This window comes from Rhinopithecus bieti, unplaced genomic scaffold, assembly GCF_001698545.2.
Source record: "Rhinopithecus bieti isolate Rb0 unplaced genomic scaffold, ASM169854v2 scaffold_23236, whole genome shotgun sequence".
NCBI lineage: Eukaryota > Metazoa > Chordata > Mammalia > Primates > Cercopithecidae > Rhinopithecus > Rhinopithecus bieti.
Genome location: NW_016811820.1, coordinates 4527616 through 4542615, shown reverse-complemented (window position 1 = coordinate 4542615; position 15000 = coordinate 4527616). Strand labels below are relative to the sequence as shown.

Below are 15000 nucleotides of genomic sequence, written 5' to 3'. Positions count from 1 at the left end.
GTTTAAAGGACCTACAGTTCCATGTGACTGGGGAGGTCTCACAATCGTGGCAGAAGGTGAAAGGCATGTCTTACATGGTGGCAGACAAGAGAGAATGAGAGCCAAAGGAAAGGGAAACCCCTAATAAAACCATCAGCTCTTGTGAGACTTGTTCACTATCATGAGAACAGTATGGGGGAAACCACCCCTATGATTCAATGATCTCCCCTTGGGATGGCCCCTCCCACAACACGTGGGAATGATGGGAGCTTCAATTCAAGATGAGATTTGGGTGGGGACACAGCCAAACCATATCTAACTTACCAACAGTTTTTTAAAACCATGAATATATGATAGCTTTTTCTCAGATGTCCTTTGAATCTCTCATAATAGGATCCTGTGATTATTCTTGTTTGGACATGATGTGATAATCAATAAATTTCCTATTATTAAATCATTTTTGTATTCTTAGAGTTAATATTAGTTGTCATTGGTAGGCCATTTTCTTAATGCAATTTGAATTTGTAATGTAAGTTTTGAATTTGATTTGCCATTTTTATTTTCTTCATTCATATTTATAAATAAAAGTGCCCTATAGTTTATACAAAACTACAAGGATCATTGTTAGGTCTTGAAACATAGTTAACCTAGCATGATAAAATTCATTTGTTTGCTTTCTGTTATTTTCTGTGATCCACAATTAATTCTATACAGTATGGAATTGATTTATAATTTGACTTTAGGCTTGCTAGTTCATAAACTGCTTTTTCGTTTTGTTTTCATTTTTTTGAGATGATTATTTGATAAACATTAGAAGATAATTGTTCTTCAGTCTACTTTGAAAACTTAATATTATCTTCAGGTTACCAATTCCTCAAAACTATGTAGTTTATTAGCATTTACTTATATATAACATTGTTTAGAAATTTATTTGAGGCTGGGTGCAGTGGCTCACACCTGTAATCCTAGCACGTTGGGAGGCAGAGATGGGTGGATCACCTGAGGTCAGTAGTTTGAGACCAGCCTGGCCAATATGGTGAAACCGTGTCTTCACTAAAAATACAAAAATTAGACAGGTGTGGTGGCGGGCATCTGTAATCCCAGCTACATAGGAGGCTGAGGTAGGAGAATCACTTGAACCCAGGAGGCGGAGGTTGCAGTGAGCCGAGATCACACCACCTCACTCCAACCTGGGCAAAAGAGTGAAACTCTGTCTCAAAAAAAAAAAAAAAAAAATTAAAAGTATTCTCATACCATTGTTTTAGCTTCTCTTAATTATAATTTTTGTTTTTCTCATTTTTTATTAATTTGATATGCCAGATGATTGTCTGTTTTAGTGATTTTGGGGAAAATCTATGCTTCTATTTAATGAATAATCCTTTTTTCTCTGTTTTCATTCTGGTATTTTCAGTTTTTCTCTTCCTTTCTCTTGCTTTCTTCTTGTTCTGATCATTTATTATCATTTATAATAATAATTTGTGTAAATTATTTTATTTAGTTTTCTCTTTTTATTAATGAAATAATTTAGATAGAAATTTTCTTCTTAGTATAGCTTTGTCACCATTCTGGAGGTTTTTATATGTATTGTGATCACTTATTATATGGTCTATGATTGTAGATAATATTTTTGTTCACTCAAGAGTTATTTGGGAGAATATTACTAAATACCTTGTTTAAATACTTGTTATTGATTTCTCATGTTTTTGCATGATAATCATAGAATGTCAGATATATAATATCTTCTTCATACTACTTACTGTATCCATGTATTGTGTCTCAATATGTTTGATTTCTGCAAACGTAATATGGTAATTGAATAGACTGCTTGCACAATGTATAAGAAATAGAGCTATTGATCCATGACTCCTTTGCACCAAAAATTACATTAAAATCATGAATGTCCCCATTTATTTTTTATCTACTCACTGGCTTAGACTGATAGTGTTAACATTTGTCTCAATTCTGTTTCTGACACTTTCTCTTTGTATGTGTCTGTGTGTATTTGATACTGCCAGCCATTATTTGATTGATTCATTCATTCATTCAACAGAGGCTTATTGAAAGTCTTTTGAGATTGGGCCCAGTGACTCATGGCTGTAATCCCAGCACTTTGGGAGGTCCAGGCAATAGGATTGCTTGAGGCCAGGAGTTCAAGACTAGCCTGGGCAACATAGCAAAACCCCATCTCTATTGTTGTTTAATAAAATGATTTTTAAAAGTCTCTGGGATAGAGCACAGATGTTGTGGTGATCAATAAACAAGGCTCTTGTGCTCATGGAATTTACATTTTAGTGTAAGGGGTAGGAGAAAGGCATTAAATAAATGAATAGTGAATAAGGAAATTTCAGATAATATTAAGTTGTTTTGTTCGTTTTGTTTTGTGTTTTGAGACGGAGTCTCACTCTCTTGCCCAGGCTAGAGTGCAGTGGTGCGATCTAGGCTCATTGCAATCTCTGCCTCCTGGGTTCCAACAATTCTCCTGCTTCAGCCTCCCAAGTAGCTGGGACTACAGGTGCCCGCCACCATACCCGACTAATTTTTGTATGTTTAGTAGAGACAGGGTTTCTCTATGTTGACCAAGCTAGCCTTAAACTCCTGACCTCAGGTGATCTGCCCACTTCAACCTTCCAAAGTGCTGTGATTGCAGATGCGAGCCACTTCACCTGGCCACAAGTCCTTTAAGAAGTTGCAAACATCACTTCTACGTATGTTCCCCCACCAGATGTCAGTCACATGGCTGGTGGAAGTCAGTCACGTGGCCATACGTGGCAGCAAGGGAAGCTGGGAAATGTCATCTTTATTCTGAACAGTTCTGGTCCAAGAATTTTCAAAATTGGGGATTTCATTGCTATTAAGAAAGGGTGAATTGACACTTGAGGAAGAACTGTCTCTCATCTCATCAAGGTGTGGAGTTTGGATATGATTTCTTGTACAAGCAGTACTCATTGGAGTGTTTTAAGAACTTGAGTGGATTGATTTAATTTATATGCAAAGTACATCATTGGTTGCTGTGTGAAGGAGTGTAGGGGCTAGAGTGGAAATGGGGACCAAGTTATGAAGTTATTTTAGGAATCTGGGAGGCATGCGGATGGCTTGGACTAGGGTTGGAGGAGCTGAGATGGTGTGTAAGGAACAGACATGAGCTTTATATTGGAATTACAGCCTATTCATTAAATTAATATATGGCATTTCCATTATGCATCCATGATTACCATTTATACCTATAAATAGCATTTGTGGTCCATTCATTATTTTTGTCTTGAGTCCTCCTTTTCTAATATTAATACTAACCTCATCTCATTTTCTTTTGATTTGTTTTGACTGGGCATAACTTCATTCATTCTTTTTCTTTAAAAAAATCTGCTAGATGCCCCTCTCTTTATAAAAATCATGGTGTCAGATTCATTTTCATAAGCCAGTCTGAGAGAATTTGTCTTTCAATAGAGTGGTTTAATCCACTGGCAATCCTGTTATAACTGTTGCTTGTTCACAGTTCATTGGCCCTATATTATTCTTTTTGCTTTTAAGCTGTTTTATTTTCCATCTTTTGCTCTACTGATTGTTTTGTATATTTTATCTCCTAAATTAAATAGAACAATAGCTCTTCTTGTTAGAAGCCTTTTACTGATTTTCTTTACCTTCATGAAATATGTATTTAAAATTATATTTGTCTGAATATTAAGTTCAAAGGAAAACTAACCTCTTACTTTTCCTGGAAGAAAATTTGGCTTATATTTACATTCCTCATTTACTTCCCAATGTCTGTTAAATTAATCTTGCACTATGCAATCTGGATTTTTTTAAGTTATTGAAATGGCTGTAGATTCACATGCAGTTGTAGGAAATCATTCAGAAAGATTCCATGTACACTCCACCCAATTTTCTCCTAATGGTAACATTTTCCAAAACCATAATACAATATCATAACTGAGATTTTGATAGTGATACAAACTGCTAATAGTCTTCGGAGTTCCCCAGTTTTGCTTGTACTCACATGTGAAAGTGTGTTGACTTCTATACAATTTTATCACACGTGTGTAGCTTTCTATGTCTACCACCACAATGAAGCCATTGAACAATTCCATCACCTCTTTGCCCTTTAAGGACAACATACCCACATCCCTACCCCCACCCCTAACTCTGTCAACTAGGACTTGGTTTTCTAAGTCTAAAATTTTGCCGTTTCAAAAATTGTATATAAATGGAGTCATATACTATGTAATTTTAGAGTGGGCTTTTTTTTCCCATCATAATATGCTTGAGATTCATTCAAATTGTTGTATCAATAATTTGCTCTGGGCCAGGCATGGTGTCTCATCCCCATAAGCCTCGCACTTGGGAGGCTGAGGTGGGAGGATTGTTTGAGCCCAGGAGTTTGAGACTAGCCTGGGCAACATGGTGGAAACCCCATCTCTATAAAAAATGCGTAAGTTAGCTGGGCATGTTGGCATGTGCCTGTAGTCCCAGCTACCTGGGAAGCTGAGGTGGGAAGGTGGCTTCAGCCTGGAAGTTCCAGGCTGTAGTGAGCTGTGGTTGTGCCACTGAACTCCAGCCTGGTTGAAAGAGCAAGCCCCTGTCTCAAAAAAAAAAAAAAAAAAAAAAAAAAAAAAAGTTTGCTTGTTTTTATTGCTGAGTAGTATTTTACAGAATGAAATATTTCATGGTATGAAATTTATTTAACCCATTCACATGTTGATGGACACCTAGGCTGTCTCAAGCTTTTGGCTATTATGAATAAAGTTGCTACTACCATATGTATGCAGGTTTTTGTGTAAACATGTTTTCATTTCTCCAGGATAAAATAGCTCAGATGCCCTTGCAGGGTGGTATCATAACTGCATGTTTTGTTTTATAAGAAACTGCTATTTTTTCTTCCACAGCAATGGTAACATTTTACATTTTCACCAGCAATGTATGAGTGATTCACTTTTTCCGTATTCTCACCAGCTTTGGTATGTCACTATTTTATATTTTAGCCATTCTGGTAGGTGTGGAGTGATGTCTCAACTGTGATTTTGCATTTCTCTGATGGCTAATCTTTAACAGTGATCATTTACCATCTGTATATCCTCTTCTGTGAAATGTCTGTTGATGTCTTTTGCCCATATTCTAATTGGTTAGTTGTTTTTGTTTTTTGTTTTGTTTTGTTTTGCTCTTGAGTTTTGAGAAGTCTTTATATTTTGTATACTACTCCTGGGTCAGAAATGTTGTTTGCAAGTTGGTTAGTTCTGTTTGTTTTTTGTTTTGTTTTGTTTTGTTTTGCTTTTGAGTTTTGAGAAGTCTTTATGTATTTTGTATACTACTCCTTAGTCAGATATGTTGTTTGCAAATGTCTTCTGCAAGTGTGTAGTTTATCTTTTCATTATCTTCTTATAACCTTTAGAAGAACAAAAGCTTTTAATTTTGATGTGGTCTAGTTTTTCAGTTTTTCCCACTATGGACCGTGATTTTGGTGTCAAGTCTAAGAACTCTGCCTAGCCCTGGATACTGAAGATTTTCTCCTATTTTTTTCTTCTAAAAGTTTTATATTTTTATGTTTTACATTTAAGTCCATGATCCAGAATTTAGTTAATTTTTGGATAAGGTTCACACCTTATTACACCTTTAGGTCAAGATTCATTTTATTGCCTATAAATATCCACTTACTCCAGCATCATTTGTTGAAAGGGCTGTCCTTTCTCCATTGAATTACTTTGATGACTTTGCCAAAAATCAATTGAGTATATTTATGTGGGTGTATTTCTGGGTTCTCTATTCTGTTTCATTGATCCATGTGTCTGTCCTGCTGCCAATTCTACCCTATTTTGATTACTGTAACTATATCGTAAGACAATATCAAGTAAGTGATTTCTTGTACTTTGTTCTTTCCTGTCAAGATTGTTTTAGCTCTGCTAAGATCTGTGTATTTCCATATAAATTATAGAATAAACTTGTCTGTGCCTACTAAAATTTCACCAGTATATTGATAAGAATTGCGTTAAATCTGTAAGTCAGCTTGGGAGAACTGTCATCTTTATTATGTTGAGTCTTCTAGTCCAGCGGTCTAGGGATAGCATCATCAACCTTTTTGGCACCAGAGACTGGTTTCGTGGAAGACAGTTTTTCCATAGACCAAGGTGGGGAATGGTTTGGGGATCATTTAAGCACATTACATTGATTATGCACTTTATTTCTATTATTATTACATTGTAATGTATAGTGAAGTAATTATACAACTCACCATAATTTGGAATCACTGGGAGCCCTGAGCTTGTTTTCCTGCAACTAGACGGTCCTATCTAAGGGTGATGGGAGACAGTGACAGATCATCTGGTACTAGATTCTCCTAAGGAGCACACAACCTAGATCCTTTGCTTGTGCAATTCACAATAGGGTTCACGGTCCTGTGAGAATCTAATGCCACTGCTGATCTGACAGGAGGCGGAACTCAGGGGGTAATGCAAGCGATGGGGAGTGGTTGTAAACACAGCTTAAGCTTCTCTCGCTGGCCTGCCGTTCATCTCCTACTGTGAAGTCCAGTTCCTAAGCACTGCTCACCTCCTGCTATCTGGTACTGGTCCATGGCCTGGGGATTGGGGGCACCTGTTCTAGTTCATGAAAGCAACATGTGTGTCCTTTAATTAAGTAACTGATTTCTTTTATCCACATTTTGTAATTTTAAGAATAAAGATCCTATACTTGTCTTGACAAGGGTATACCTAAGTATTTCATCTTCTTTGGAGTGAATGTAACATGTTTATTGTTAGTAAATAGAAATGTGATTTTTTTGTGTTAATCTTTTAAATTTTTTAAATTAATTTTCAGATAGGCAAATAAAATTGTATAGATTTATGGTGTACATGATATTTTGATACCTGTATACATTGTGGAATGGCTAAATCAAGCTAACATATCAATTACTTCACATACTGAGATCATTTAAAATCTAATCTCTTAGGAATTTCAAATATACAATAGACTGTTGGCTATAGCCACCATATTGTATAATAGATCTCCTGAACTTTCTCCTACTGCATAACTGAAATTTTGTATCCTTTCATCAGTATCTCCCCACCTCACAACTCCTCAGTCCCTGACAACCATAATTTTATTCTCTGTTTCTGTGATTTCAACTTTTTTAGATTCTACATATAAGTGAGATCATGAAGTGCTTGCCTGGTTTATTTTTCATTTAGCATAACATCCTCCAAGTTCATCCTTATTGTCACAGATGACAGGATTTCCTTCTTTTTAAAGGCTGAATATAATAGTGTCTTATAACCTTGCGATCTCACTTAATTGTTCTAGGTGGGATTCCTTTGTGGATATCTTGGGATTTTCTACATCGAAGTTGATGTCATCTTCAAATAAAGACAGTTTAATTCCTTCTTTTCCAATCTGTATTCCTTTTATTTTATTTTTCATATTGAACTGGCTAGCAGTTCTGGTACAAACATTCCCTAACTTATGGTGGTTCAGCTTAACAATTTTTCAACTTTATGATGATGCAAAAGTGGTATGTGTTCACTAGAAACTGTACTTCAGTTACCCATATATCTACTTTGTTTTTTTACTTTCAATATAGTGTTTAATAAATTACATGAGATAGTCAGCATTTTATTATAAAATAGGCTTTGTGTTAGATGATTTTTGTCCAAATGTATGCTAACATAAATGTTCTGAGCATGTTTAAGGTAGGTTAGGCTAAATAGGATGTTTAGTATATTAGGTGTATTAAATGCATTTTCCACTTAACCATATTTGCAATTTACAATGGTTTATCAGGATCAAATCCCATCATAACTCAAGGAGCATCCATATTATGTTGACTAGCAGTGGTGGGAGTAAATATTCTTGGCTCATTCCCAATCTTATAGGGAAAGCATTCAGTGTTTTCAGTCCTTCACATTAGCTATAGAATTTTTGTAGTTCTTTACCAAGTTCAGTTAATTCTTCTCCTCTTAAATTTCTGAACGTTTTTATCATAAATGGGTGTTGGATTTTGTCAAATGTTTTTTCTGTTTCACTTGGTATGGTTATATGATTTTCTTCCTTAGTTTGTTGGTATAGTGGATTATGTTGATTGATTTTTAAAATATTAAACACGACTCAATGGATTGATTTTGGGTTGTTGAACCAGACATGTTCACCTGACATGAATCTGACTTGGTCATGTTACCAGTGGCCAATCTGTATGGGTCTGCGGCAACCACAATTCTTGCCTTCTCAGAAGAAAGAATTCAACCAAGGGGCATAAGGCAGAGTGAGAGACTGAGGCAAATTTTAAGGCAGGAGTGAAAGTTTCTTAAACAGCTTTAGAACAGGAAGAAAAGGAAGTAAAGTACACTTGGAAGAAGGCCAGGTGGGCAGTGTGAGCTCTCAAGTGCATGGTTTGACCTTTGACTTAGGGTTTTATATGTTGGCATACTTCTGGGGTCCTGTGTCCCTTCTCTCCTTATTCTTCCCTTGGGTTGGGCTGTCCACATGTACAGTGGCCTGCCAGCACCTAGGAGAGGCCACATGTGTATACAGTGTGTGTACTGGAGTTGCACTCATGCTCTTTTGAGTTGGATGTTCCTAGAAGGTCATGTACCTGTTAAACTCTGCCCCTTTGCCACTTAGTGCACATACGTGAGCCCATTCACCCAACTCCTGAGATCTTATTGAGAAGCTGATCACCAGTTTCGGTTTTTTCTACCTGTTGAGACTGCCTTTCCCTGATGCTGGCTATAACCAATTACTGTTACTTAGTGCATATGGTTGAGCCCATTCGCCCAACTCCTGAGATCTTATTGAGAAACTGATCACCAGTTTCAGGTTTTTCTACCTATCGGGAGACTGCCTTTCCCTGGTGCTAGCTATGACCAATTACTATTTTAGAGAGACGACTTAACAACTACCTGCCCATCACCTGATGGTCGTCTGACATTCCTGGGGGAGAGGTGAACCCTCTCCTGCCCTGCTGATGTCTGCCTGACTACCTACTGTAACAGTCATGATGTATGATTCTTTTTATACATTACTGGATTCAGTTTGCTAGTATTTTGTTAGGATTCTCACATCTAAGCTCATGAGAGATATGGTCTGCAGTTTTGTTTGTTTGTTTTGTGCTGTCTGGTTTTGTGAGGCCTTATAAAATGAATTAGTAAGTGTTCCTATTTCTTTTATTTTGTGGGGAGTTGTGTAAAACTGTTTATGGGAGAGATGGTATAAAATGGCTTTTAATTCATATTTAAATAATAGAATTTTCCAATGAAACTATTTAGGCTTGGAGATTTTTTCTTTCTTTCAAAAGCTTTCAAATTATGAAATCAATTTCATTAATGGTTGTAGCATCATTCAAATTATCTATTTCGTCTGTTTTAGGAGTTTGTGGTTTTCCAGGAATTGGTCCAATTCTTCTAAGTTGTTGAATTTGTGAGTGTAAAGTTATTCATAGTATTCTCCTATTCTCTTTTTAATGGTTGCAGGATATATAATAATATTCCCTGTTTCGTTTCTGGTATTGGTGATTTGTGTTTTCTCTGGCTGTTTTCTGTCACTCTTACTAGAGGTGTGTCAATTTTATTAATTTTTTTTGAAAAATATGCTTTTGTTTCATTGATTTTTCTCTCTTATTTTCTATATCCAATTTCATTGTTTTCTGCTCTTAGCTTACTATTTTCTTCTTTCTGCTTGCTTTGTAGTTTTTCGTGATGTATTGTTCTTTTTTTAGTTTCTTGAGATAGGAACTTTGATTATTGATTGACATTCCACACTTACTTTCTTTCAGTTATCTGTAGTTTTATTTACTTTGAGACTTCTTTGAACCTTGAGTTTAGCAGCATGTTGTTAATTTTCCAGGTATTTAGAGGTTTTCCTGGTGTCTTTCTGTTGCTAGTTTCTAGTTTGATTTCAGTATAGCCAGATAACATATTCTGTGTGATTTCAGTTATTTATATCTTTGTGGTTTGTTTTATAGCCTTTATGTTATCTGTCTTGGTGAATGTTCCATAGTCATTTAAAAAAAAAAAAAATGCATATGGCTGGGCACAGTGGCTCATGCCTGTAATCCCAGCACTTTGGGAAGCTGAGGCTGGTGGATCACTTGAGGTCAGGAGTTTGAGACCAGCCTGGCCAACATGCCAAAACCCATCTCTACTAAAAACAGAAAAATTAGCAGGGTGTGGTGGTGCATGCCTGTAATCCCAGCTACTTGGGAGGCTGAGGCAGGAGAGTCACTTGAACCCAGGAGGCAGAGGTTGCAGTGAGCCGAGATTGTGCCACTGCACTCCAGACTGGGCGACAGAGTGAGACTCCGACTCAAAAAAAAAAAAAAAAAAATGCATATGCTGCTGTTGGGTGTAGTGTTCTGTGTATATCAGTTAGATCCTGCTGGTTGATTCTGATGTGTAGTTCTCTGTATACATACTGATTGTTCTCTCTAGCAGTTCTGTCCTTTGCTGAGAGGAGGCTGTTCAGGTTTCCAACTATAATTGTGGATTTGTCTGTTTTTCCTGTTAACTCTGTTTTTGCTTCATGTATTTTGAAGCTTTTTGATGTGTCCGTATTTAAGATTGCATATCATCCTGGTGGATTGATCCTTTGACTATTATATAATGTCCCTCTTTGCTTCTATTAAATAGTAATTTTCTTTGCTCTGAAGTTGACTTTATTGGTATTAATGTAGCCACTGTTGCTTCTTAAAATTAATACCTTCAGGTTATATAATTTTCCATCCTATGTTGTTGAATTTGAAGTCACTTTCTGGTAAACAGCATAAAATTGGATTTTGTCTCTGTCCACTTCGCCAATCTGTTTTTTATTGGTGTGCTTAGACCATTTACATTTAAGTTAATTATCTATGTAAGTCTACCATTTTATTAAAATTATCTGTGTAAGTCTACCATTTTATTAATTTTTTTCTGTTTGGTCCCTCGGGTTCTTGTTCCTCTGTTTTCTTTTGTGTAGGGTACTTGAACAGTTTTAGGATTCCATCTTGATTTTCATCACATTTTAAAGTATATCTCTTTGGCTGGGTGCAGTGACTCACACCCGTAATCCCAACACTGTGGGAGACCAAGGCAGGTGATTGCTTGAGTCCAGGAGTTCAAGACCAGCCTGTGCAACATGGTGAAACCTCGTCTCTACCAAAAATACAAAAATTAGCTGGCCATGATGGTGTACGCTACTCAGGAGGCTGAGGCATGAAAATTGCTTGAACCAGGGAGGTGGAGGTTGCAGTGAGCCAACATCTTGCCACTGCGTTCCAGCCTGGGGAACAGAGTGAGACTGTCCCAAAAACAAACAAACAAACAAACAAAAAAGGTATATCTCTTTGTATAGCTTTTGTAGTGTTTGCTCTGTGACATCACACTTTACTGGTATCAACATTTTGCCTCTTCAAGTGGAACATGAAAACAGCATTTCCTTTTAGAACCATTACCTTCCCTGCTCTTAAATATCATTGTCTTGAGTACAAGAGGTTGTTATAATTTGTGTCTCAATCGTTAAATATAATTTACACAACTTAGAAGGAAAAGGATAGTCTATTGTATGTACCTAGGTTGCTACTGTTTCTCTTATTTCTTCCTCCTTGATGCTCCAAGCTTGATTCTCTTCCCATTTCTTTTCTGTTTGAAGAACTTCTTTTAGGGCAGTTTTTAAGGGTAAATCTGATCATGGTAAATTTTTTGTTTGTTTTCTTTATCCAAGAATGTTTTATTTCCCCTCATTTCTAGAGAATAATTTTGCCACATGTAAAATTCATAGATAGGCTGGGCCCTGTGGCTCATGCCCATAATCCCAGTACTTTGGGAGGCTGAGGCAAGTGGATCACCTGAGGTCAGGAGTTTGAGACCAGCCTGACCAAGATGGTGAAACCCCATCCTTACTAAAAATACAAAAATTGGCCGAGCATGGTGGCTCACACCTGTAATTCCAGCTGAGGCACAAGAATCACTTGAACCCTGGAAGCAGAGTTTGCAGTGAGCTGAGATCACACCATTGCACTCCAGCCAGGGGGACAAGAGCGAAACTGCATCTCAAAACTAAATAAATAATAAAATTAAATTCACAAATAAAATTCTTTTATTTTCAGAACTTGAAGAATGTTATGCCACTTACTTCTGGCCTCCGTGATTTCAGATGGGGACATTGTTGTCATTTGAATTGTTTTTTGCCTGTAGGTAATGCATCATTTCTTTCTGGATGCTTTCTAGAATTTTTCTGAGTTTTTAGTTATCAGGAGTTCTGCTGTAACATGTTTTGCATAGGATTATTTGGGTTTTTTTCTGTATGAAGTTTGATCAGTTTGTTGCATCTTTGGTTTGTGTTTTCACCAAATTTGGAAAATTTTATGTCCTTTGCAGGGACATAGATGGAGCTGGAAGCCATCATCCTCAGCAAACTAACCCAGGATCAGAAAACCAAACACTGCATGTTCTCACTTATAAGTGGGAGCTGAACAATGAGAACACATGGACACAGGGAGGGGAACATCACTCACTGGGGCATGATGGTTTCTTTAAAATCCTTTGTGGATGATTTCAATGTCTGATTCACCTCATTATTGATGTCAGTTAAGTGTCTTTTCTCTTTCAAGTTGGGAGTTTCTTGATTCTTGATGTGATGAGTGATTTTCTATTATTATCGCAGATACTTCGTCTAGTAGCTTAGTGGACTCTGGATTCTATTTAAATCTTTTATTTTAGCAGGCAGTTACCTTGTTTAGGTTTAGTCATGTTTAGGTTTAGTCACCTCGTTTAGGTTTAGATTCTGGTATACTTTTGCGGACCATGGTTGCAATGAGAACTTGTTTGCAGAGCCTTTATGGTGCTATGTTAGCCAGCCTGGTTTATACAGGGCTGCTGGGGTCCCACTGCTTCCTCCTGGTGCTGCTTGACAGAGCAGAAAAGATTTTCTTACGCCAAGATGGCAGGTGAGTCTCTTTGCAGGAGGAGATTCTCAGGCAGGAACAAGGAGGCTTCCTAAGCCAAGTGCTTTTTATGATGAGATTCTCCTCTGTTGTGGGGTACAGAGAGCACTCCCCAGGCCAGGCACTTGTGGTTGAATCTACTATACTGTTGCCTCCAACCTCTGGGTGGGGTGTAGAGGCTCTGACCCACAGGATCAGGCTGTTTTGGTGGAGATCCACCTTGCTGGGGCTGCTGTGTTATATTCTGGTTGGAGAGGGAGATTTCAGGCCTGCCAGGGAAGGAAATCACCTCCCTTAGCTTTTTACTGTTAGTGGTGTTCCAATAGATCCTCCTTGCCTATCATGTGGGGTTGGTCTGGGGCTGTCTGAGGGACTTCAGTTCAATCTTGGAAAAAAATGAGCCTACTCGGGCTCCCTTCTGTTGTTATGTGGGGGACAGCACACATCAGCTGTTGATTGCCTTCTTTTGTTGGGTGGGGGGATATAAGACATCCTGCTTCTGTCTAGTTCCTCCAGATCCAGGTCCTCAAACTCCTTTCTAGTTTGCCTAGTTCTCCTCCCTCTTAACACCGTTGGGAGCTGTCCTTTGATTACCTCTTACATTATTTCCAGTTTATTGTTGCACTTAGCAGAGAGAAATGAGTCCACACCATCTTCCATCTTCTCTGGATCAGAAGTTCCATTATCATTAAACAGTTTTTTTTTTTGTTTTTTTTTTTTTTTGTTTGTTTGTTTTTTGAGACGGAGTCTCACTCTGTCGCCTAGGCTGGAGCACTATGGCACGATCTTGGCTCACTGCAACCTCTGCCTCCCGGATTCAAGCGATTCTCCTGCCTCAGCCTCCTGAGTAGCTGAGTTTTAACCATTAAATATTCTTTTTCCATCATATTTTGGTCTTTGTGTTTAGTTTTTTGTTTTTGTTTTTGTTTTTTTGACATGGAGTTTTGCTTTTGTTGCCCAGGCTGGAGTGCAGTAAAGTCATCTCGGCTCATTGCAACCTCTGTCTCCTAAGTTCAAGTGATTCTCCTGCCTCAGCCTCCTGAGTAGCTGGAATTACAGGTGTGTGCCACCACACCTGGCTGATTTTTGTATTTTTAGTAGAAACGGGGTTTCACCATGTTGGCGAGGCTGGTCTCGAACTCCTGACCTCAGGTGATTCACCCACCTTGGCCTCTCAAAGCACTGGAATTACAGGCGTGAGTCACCACGCGCAGCCTTGTGTTTAGTTTTGTATCATATTTACAACAGTTAATTTTGATACAGGAGCTACAAAGAAATTACTTAGGCAGATAGTGAGGCTAAAGGAATCCTAGGCAAGGCTTCCCTTTTAACAAAAAGCAGCCCCAGAATAATTTCTTTTCTAACAAAGAGCAGCCTAAAAAATCTAGCTGCAAACATAAATAAGGAGGCTAAAGCTTGCACAGGTGAATGATGGCAGCTATACTAATAATGGAGGGCTACCTGGAAGCCAGGTGTGTTCAGCACGGAGGCTCCGTCTTCCCTTCTCTCTTCATCACATGTACAGTAAGGACCAGGTAACATGGCCCTGGCCAGGTAGAGAACCCATGTGCATAATAAAAAATTAGGATGGGGCAGCCAGGTTCTTCGTGAGCTATGCAAATGGCACACCTGGTCCAACCAATCTTTCGTCCCCTATGTAAATCAGACACCGCCTCCTCAAGCTCCTCTATGAAACCTTCTTCATTTCACACAGAACTGGCAAACCATTTTTCTCCAGGAACCCTCTCTGCACAGCAGGCTCTCCTCTTTCTTTCTCCTATTGAACTTCTGTTCTTAACCTCACTCTGGTGTGTTGGTATCTATCCTTAATTTCCTTGGCATGAGGCAACGAATCTCACGAATTACTCCAGACAAACAACAGCACTTCAATTTTACTATCTTTTTTTTTTTTTTTTTTTTTTTTTTAAGAGGAAGTCTCACTCTGTCGCCCAGGCTGGAGGGCAGTGGCTGGATCTCAGCTCACTGCAAGCTCTGCCTCCCGGGTTTACACCATTCTCCTGCCTCAGCCTCCCCAGTAGCTGGGATTACAGGTGTCCACCACCATGCCCGGCTGATTTTTTATTTTAGTAGAGATGGAGTTTTGCCATGTTGGCCAGGCTGGTCTT

At 38.1% G+C, this 15000-nt stretch overlaps 1 protein-coding gene across 14 annotated transcripts in view; it reads left to right on the top strand.

The window, feature by feature from the left end:
- Window positions 1–15000, top strand: part of CALN1 (calneuron 1) — a 685843-nt gene that overhangs the window by 448852 nt on the left and 221991 nt on the right. The window lies entirely within an intron of this gene.